This window comes from Triticum aestivum, chromosome 7A (genome assembly GCF_018294505.1).
Source record: "Triticum aestivum cultivar Chinese Spring chromosome 7A, IWGSC CS RefSeq v2.1, whole genome shotgun sequence".
NCBI classification, from domain to species: domain Eukaryota; kingdom Viridiplantae; phylum Streptophyta; class Magnoliopsida; order Poales; family Poaceae; genus Triticum; species Triticum aestivum.
The window spans coordinates 83,424,574-83,432,843 of record NC_057812.1 but is presented as its reverse complement, the minus strand read 5'-3'; the positions used below and the strand labels follow the sequence as shown (position 1 = coordinate 83,432,843).

Sequence of the window (8,270 nt, the reverse complement as noted above, 5' to 3'; positions counted from 1 at the left end):
CTCAGGGGGGCATTGTAAAATATTCGTTTTCCAAATTTTCTTTCATAGGCATGATTGGCACATGTGGGTCACCATGTTCAAGAAAGTTTGGGTGATTTGGAGGTGGTGGGAAAAATCACATTTGTTCAAAAACTGGCTTAAGTTAGACCAAATGGCCCCTCCGGAATGCGGTCATTTTTTCGACCACCTCCAAATGACCTCAACTTTGGCTCACATGATCTATTGCACAAACAAAGGTGGGTTTCCAAGGTTTTATATTTTTTTGAATTTTTTTATTAATTTATAATGCCCTCTAGACTGACTGGTCAAAACATCGGTCTATACCTTAGGGGGGCATTGTAAAATATTCTTTTTCCAAATTTTCTTTCATAGGCATGATTGGCACATGTGGGCCACCATGTTCAAGAAAGTTTGTGTGATTTGGAGGTGGTGGGAAAATTCACATTTGTTTCAAAACTGGCTTAAGTTTAGACCAAATGGCCCCTCCGGAATGCGGTCATTTTTTCGACCACCTCCAAATGACCTCAACTTTGGCACACATGATCTATTGCACAAACAAATGTGGGTTTCCAAGGTTTTATATTTTATCGAATTTTTTATTATTTTATAATGCCCTCTAGACTGACTGGTCAAAACATCGGTCTATACCTCAGGGGGGCATTGTAAAATATTCTTTTTTTTCCAAATTTTCTTTCATAGGCATGATTGGAACATGTGGGTCACCATGTTCAAGAAAGTTTCGGTGATTTGGAGGTGGTGGGAAAAATCACATTTGTTCAAAAACTGGCTTAAGTTAGACCAAATGGCCCCTCCGGAATGCGGTCATTTTTTCGACCACCTCCAAATGACCTCAACTTTGGCACACATGATCTATTGCACAAACAAAGGTGGGTTTCCAAGGTTTTGTATTTTTGGAATTTTTTATTAATTTATAATGCCCTCTACACTGATTGGTCAAAACACTGGTCTATACCTCAGGGGGCATTGTAAAATATTCTTTTTCCAAATTTTCTTTCATAGGCATGATTGGCACATGTGGGTCACCTTGTTCAAGAAAGTTTGGGTGATTTGGAGGTGGTGGGAAAATTCACATTTGTTCAAACACTAGCTTAAGTTAGATCAAATGGCCCCTCCGGAATGCGGTCATTTTTTCGACCACGTCCAAATGACCTCAACTTTGGCACACATGATCTATTGCACAAACAAAGGTGGGTTTCCAATGTTTTATATTTTTTGAATTTTTTATTAATTTATAATGCCCTCTACACTGACTGGTCAAAACACCGGTCTATACCTCAGGGGAAATTGTAAAATATTCTTTTTCCAAATTTTCTTTCATAGGCATGATTGGCACATGTGGGTCACCATGTTCAAGAAATTTTGTGTGATTTGGAGGTGGTGGGAAAATCACATTTGTTCAAAAACTGGCTTAAGTGACCAAATGGCCTCTCCGGAATGCGGTCATTTTTTCGACCACCTCCAAATGACCTCAACTTTGGCACACATGATCTATTGCACAAACGAAGGTGGTTTCCAAGGTTTTAGATTTTTTGAATTTTTTATTATTTTATAATGCCCTCTAGACTGACTGGTCAAAACATCGGTCTATACCTCAGGGGGGCATTGTAAAATATTCTTTTTCCAAATTTTGTTTCATATGCATGTTTGGTACATGTGGGTCATCATGTGCAAGAAAATTTGGGTGATTTGGAGGTGGTGGGAAAAAGCACATTTGTTCAAAAACTGGCTTAAGTGACCAAATTAATGGCCCCTCCGGAATGCGGTCATTTTTTCGACCACCTCCAAATCACCTAAACTTTTGCATACATGATCTCTTGCACAAACAAAGCTAGGTTTCCAAGGTTTTTTATTTTTTTTTGTTTTTTTTAATTTATAATGACATCTAGACTGACTGGTCAAAACATCGGTCTATACCTCAGGGGGGCATTGTAAAATACATCGGTCTATAATGCCCTCTTATTTTTTATTTCTATTTTTTAATTTTTTTTAATTTATAATGCCCTCTTATATTTGTTTATTTTTTAGTGCCCTCTTATATTTTTTTATTTTTTAATGCCCTCATATTTTTTTGAATTTTTCTATTTATAAAGTTAGGTTTCCAAGATGGCTAGGCTGGCCCATGCTTTTCCTTTTGTTTATTTTTTCCTTTTCCTTCAGTTTACATAAAAATTACCTGAGCACTCAAAAAATAACATAAAAATTACATGACCTCTCAAATAATAACATACCAAAAATTCAAAAAGTATTTTTATCAAACACATCTTTTTGAATATTTATATTTTCTTTTCTTATAAATAAGTGACACTTTCAAATTTCTAATAAGTAGGGTAATATAACTTTATTAAAAAATAAAGTAGATCTTATTTCAAATTACTTTTTTTTGCACACATTATTTTTAACTAGTATTTTTTGCACATATAACTAATATTTGCTCTGTTATTGCAGCATTGGTTCAAATGATGGAACATTTGATCTTTTTGCTTATTCAAATTATGCATTGATGGAATGTGTGAGGATGAACAATTATCAGTAACTTTACGAAACCCCATGTACTATAATTCATGACAGCCAATTTGGAACATTGCCAGATTCAATATTTGGTATAATTGGCACATGGGCACAGCATGTTACACTTGCCCACAGCATAGACAGGTGTTGCATCATGTCTGAAGCAACACTGAAGTGCCATTTGTGATCATTGCACCATCGAAACAACAACTAAACATGAAGGAAGCATTCACCACCAATAAAGTTAAGGCCACACATATAGATAGCATTCTAAGTTACCACCACATGTACCAGGCAGTTCACCACAGATCCAGTTCACACACACAATACATTACGTTAATAGAGGTAGTTTCCAACCAGTTCAGACCCAGATGCAGCTTTCCAAAAGTAAAACATCATCAAATATAGTGATGATGAGTACGGCTTCCAGCTTCTGATGATCAGCATGATGTACGACTAGAGGTTAGGGTTTCTCAGGACCTTGTGGAGGGCAGAATGCTGAGCCCCGATCTTGTAGTCATCACTGCTGATGGATGTAGCCCGACAATGCTTCATCAGATGCTCCAGCAACCCAGACCTGGGCTTGGGCTTGCTACAGTACGGGCACCTGTACTTGTCCTTCCTCCAGTTATAGTACATGGCAGATCCTTGGGCCCTGATCTTCTGCACCTCCTTCTCTTCAAAGGACTCGACGTTCCCCTCGTCCACATCATCTCCAGATTCATACTGCACACATTAATGACTGACATTAATACATTATGCATTCAAATACTATAAACATGTAATACTAACTCAATGCACAAATAACATTTCAACTAGGCCTTACCTCATACGGCTCATCTTCATCAGAGTCATATGGGTAGAATCCAGTCTTGTCCCACTTCCTCTTGTTGCCCACAAGATCCTCCTCCTCCTGCTATATTGTCAAACAAGCACATCATTTACAATGAATTGAATTGTAGTTCAAAGAATGTCATTATAAACAAAATTGTGAATGTGAACCACATTGCTATGTTGCAACTGACCAAATGCTTTCCTTATAAATGCAGAATCTAAGCAATCAATCAACAGACAAATGCTTTCCTTCATAAATGCTAATAAAATCCAAGCTGGATTCTTGACATTGCTACTAATTACAGAAGCCAACTACAAATTTTAATATGCACAAATTACTGTTTTTGGGATAATGCAGCAAAGCTCCTACACATATTAACATAATGCAGTAGTTAATTAGGTACAACTTCAACTATAAATGCATACGTCTCCAACAAACATCTAAAATTTCATTACTTACCTAAACAACAACAAATTATACTATAGATGAATCTTGTATCATCTAAATCAATTCATTGGCACATCAAAATTAATGCATTCCAAATCAAATATGTTTCCATCCAGTATCATTGAACCACAAATCAAATCAAATAATCACATATGTCTGCAGCATTGAACTACAGATCTAATAATCATATGACGTCTATCTGACCTTAAATTCCCCCTTAAATAATGTATTCAACCTCATACTAATTAAAATCTATGAAGCAGCGGCAAAATTCCACTACTAACCCAAACTAAATAAACATAGACTGCCCCTTCCCCTCTCCTTCAGAAGCCCCAATCCAACACAAACAAATCCAGCCCTTGAGAAGCTCTTTTTGATTAACATGACAACACCCATTACATGAGCACATCCTTCACTATATTTACAACCAAACTAATGCACCATCTAATCACCTTAGGTAGACAATTTCCAAAAACACAAGGCCATGCACAACCCATCTCATAGCCTCTGCCTGACAGGCATCAATCAAGCATCAAAGAACTGCAACTACGACAACATGCATCAATCAAGCATCTAAGAATTGCAACTATGACAGGCATAATACCTAGAACTAAGCATCCATTTAATTAATCATCAAGCCAAAGAACTAAAGCAGGCACCAACCCAATCCATCGTCTAATCCTCAAGCCAAACACCTAAAGAATTGCAAAAATTCCACTACTAATCTAATAAGCATTTGAAAAAACCCCATCCCTCAATCCGGCTACTTCTAACCTAATCTAATAATCATATGAGGTCTACCATTCTTGCACGAATCAAATACAAAAAAACCCTAATGCAGAGAATACCCTACATCCAACAAATCTAACCAAAAAACCTTCTGGCCACAAACCCTACAATCTAAAAACTACCACATTAAAGTGATAAGCAGATACCTTCTGCTCCGCCTGCTCCTCGCCAGAGCCGGCCTCCACCTTCTCCACCTCGCGCGCCTCGCCAAAGCCCGCCTCCACCTTCTGTGCCTCGCCAGAGCCCGCCTCCACCTTCTGCGCCTCGCCGGAGATTGCCAGAGCGGGCGCATCTGGCTAGACTGCACCGCTGCAGCCTGCCCCCGCCTTCTCCAGATCTGCAGCGGGGGAGCACCGCGCTGGACGCCGGCACATCCCCTCACAAAGGTGCCCGCAACGACCTGCCGCGCCTGCTCCACCAGATCTGCGCCCCAAGCGGGGCGCTCGCCTCCTGCGTTCGCCATGGCGATGGAGAGGATGCGGTGAGGGGGATGAGGAGGTTGGAGAGGAGAGGGAGTGGGGAGTGGGGAGTGGAGAGAGGGAGACGATGCGGCGGGGGGAAATGGTGGGCGATGCGGCCGGAGGTGGTTGCCGTCCACATTTATATGATGGGACAGATTTGGCAACTACCCGTGACACGTGCTGCCCCACGCGCGGGCGACTTCACGCGTGCACGAAAGGTCGCCGTATGTACGGGCATACGTATACGGCCGGGCATACGATCTAACCGGGCCCGTACGGGCCTCCCAGGGCTCCTCGACGGCTATACGCGGGGGCAACAAAGACGATCATGCCCCTCGTTATGAACCGTTTTTGGTTCATCCTGGCCGTCGATGTGTTTTTCCACCCCGCGTTCAGCCCAGGGGGGAGCACCGGAGCAGAAACGTCATTCCACATATACAACCAAAAGAGCGCTACAAGGTGCGGGCAAAAGACTGGCGTGTGAGTTCATAACCATCCTCATTTCAAACAGAACCTGCCATTGGATTCAAGCAATTGAAGCAGCTTTCGGGAGATCCTCATTAATGTATATGCAAGATTATACTTGGGGACGGACATGTCCTCTTATCTAAAACTAGAACATGAAGGCGCCGCGTTGCCGCACCCGGTCCAATTAATAAAATAACAACATAAATATTGAAGGAAATTTAGACATTTCAAAACTTTTAGAAGATTTGAATGATTCAAACTTACAATGTTAGAAGTGGAACCCTGCGTGCCTATGTGGTATTTTTTTTTACTTTTAGTTATGGAACCAACAGTTTAGTGTGGTCTTTGGTGGCTTACAGAGACTGGTTTTGGTGTGGGCACCATCGGTGTTATGCCGGAGGACGACTCTAGCAGGAGCTATATCTGCTACATGGCATACCAGGCATTTCCATTTTAGTTTTTTTATTAGGATTCTGTCAGTTTGTGGAATCTTTGGGCTTGAAAGCCTCAAAATCTTGGATTATGTTCCCCCATGCCCTGAGAGCATGTATTCAGGCCAGTGGTTGTTCTTTTTGGAGGTAACATGATCAAGAATCATCTCTCTTTAATTAATTACTCTTAAGACTTCTGCTAGAGTGATGGCACTTGAAGGGGGAGAATGCCAAGCTGAGGCCATCTTTAGGGAGCCAAGCTGATGTGGTTGTAGAAGATGCCGACAAAATGCGAAAATGAGATGCGCTGAAGCAAATGCTTCAAGAGAATAATTCGAAAGTGCGAGATGTAGGTAGAAGATTGGTGAAGATGGTAGCAAATAAAAGCCAGATGCATCGGTGTGTTTTTGTTGCTCTTGGCCATACAACATGTAATCTTATGTATGTTAGTGCATCAGTACTTTTTTTTCTAAGTGCAATGAAAAAAACGTGTATGGCTCATATATACTTTCAGTAAGCAATGAGAGCAATAACTAAGTAAAATCTGACAGTTATCTAAATGCAGAGGGATCGACCACATTAACTTGGAATCAACAACCAAAATATTATAGCTAATTATTATATAGTACTAACTGATCTTGTTCCAAACTCTATAACATATTAGTATACATTCACAATAACACAGTACATTGAAACCAAAAGAACATCCTGAATAATGTTGTGTTTGTTCCAACAAAAGCACAATCTAATTCCCTCTCAAAAAGAAAGACACAATCTAGTTTATTACTCCCTCCGTTCCAAATTACTCGTCGTGGTTTTAGCTAAAACCACGACGAGTAATTTGAAACGGAGGGAGTACAAATCAGAACATCATCTAGAGCGGGACAATGCTAATCCATGAGCTTCAGTGGCTTCGAGTACACCCTGGTAGACTATTGGCAGCATTAGGCACGACACTATTAGATGTGGCATCATTCGCCTTGGGAGCGACAGGGGGCTTTTTTTTCCGGTTACAGGAAGCTTTGACTTGGTAGTTGCTTGCTTTTTGTTGCCATGGAACATTTGGACTATATTGTTCGTGAGTTCTAGAAACCTTGTGCTGGGTTGATAGCTGGTGGTAAAATTGTTCTCTTAATCCAGTCATGCAGAAAAATTGGGCAAGGTAACAAGCGATATGTAATTCATATTTTCTAGAAATATTATTCTGCCGCTGAGATCCAGAAACCTCATGATATTACCTGCTAATCCAAGCACAAAAGAATCACACAAAATAACTTACAGTATACGATGACATACACCCCAAACAAAATTTAGTGTTACTCTGCTGCGGCAGCGTTGCAGATAGATCAGCCTGTATTGAAACCTGCTAGAAAAAAACATTTTATCGGTCACAGACAATCATTAGCTCCCTGACGATGCACTCAAGAATGTTTACACATTTTATGCTAATGAAGTATAACCTGTGGCACACATGAATTTCAAACACTAAAAGCAGAGCACAAGTTGCAAGAAGTATAAGGGAATCCCGGCAGGGATAAAAACTGAAGAGATAACATACTATGTACAACCACTTAAAAAGGTGGAAGAATTATAAAGTGGAAGGAAGAAGAAGGGTACCTATCTAGAAGGCATTCTCGCAAATGATGCTCCCACACCCTGTGTCCAGCTCCAGCCCCAAGAGAGAAATTTTGAAGGCGACTCCTGAAACAAGTAACAGTAAATAATCTACCTTGTAATACGCGCACAGAGCATGACAAAAGAGGAGCAGATATAGTGGGCAAAGGGATCAATACCCATGGACACTAAAAGGTTCATGGATGCAAGATAGGAGGACGAAGGAAAGATGAAAAAACAACAAACAAACACATCATCACTACCAGCGAGTTACAGGACGCAGACGACCGATTCATCCTGTACTATGGCGCCGCCGAGTCCGCCGCCGCAGGGGAAGAAACGGAAGAGGAATAGACTGACCAACCCTGCAGGACGCAAAACTAAAAAACCGTAAAGAAGGGGTTGCGGACGAAAATTTCAGGGCAGGTGGACGGCACCGGCGCGGAGGCAGTTGTGCAACAGAAGCTCGCCGACGGCGGAACATGGCGTGTTGAGGAAGAAGGAACGCCGGTGAATCGAGAAGCAAAAAACGGCGGCGCGGAAGGAACACAAAAACGGTTCGGACGGGGAGGATAACCCTAGAACGCCTACGACCCCTAGGTGTTAGTGGAACGACGTGGGCCTTCGATGGCCCGAGTGCGGAGAGGAAAACCAGCTCGTTCCGTGGAGCAGCGGCCCGCGAGACGGCGCGCGACG

General features: G+C 41.4%; 2 long non-coding RNA genes across 2 annotated transcripts; both read right to left on the bottom strand.

Annotated features, from left to right (window-relative positions):
• Positions 1–2,740: 2,740 nt before the first annotated feature.
• Positions 2,741–4,569, bottom strand: LOC123150711 (uncharacterized). The gene is made up of 2 exons (XR_006475312.1): positions 3,356–4,569; positions 2,741–3,255 (listed from the first exon to the last, which is right to left on the bottom strand). It is a non-coding gene; the product is annotated as an uncharacterized lncRNA (long non-coding RNA).
• A 2,080-nt stretch (positions 4,570–6,649) lies between these two features.
• Positions 6,650–8,175, bottom strand: LOC123150710 (uncharacterized). The gene is made up of 3 exons (XR_006475311.1): positions 7,838–8,175; positions 7,578–7,661; positions 6,650–7,323 (listed from the first exon to the last, which is right to left on the bottom strand). It is a non-coding gene; the product is annotated as an uncharacterized lncRNA (long non-coding RNA).
• Positions 8,176–8,270: the final 95 nt, after the last annotated feature.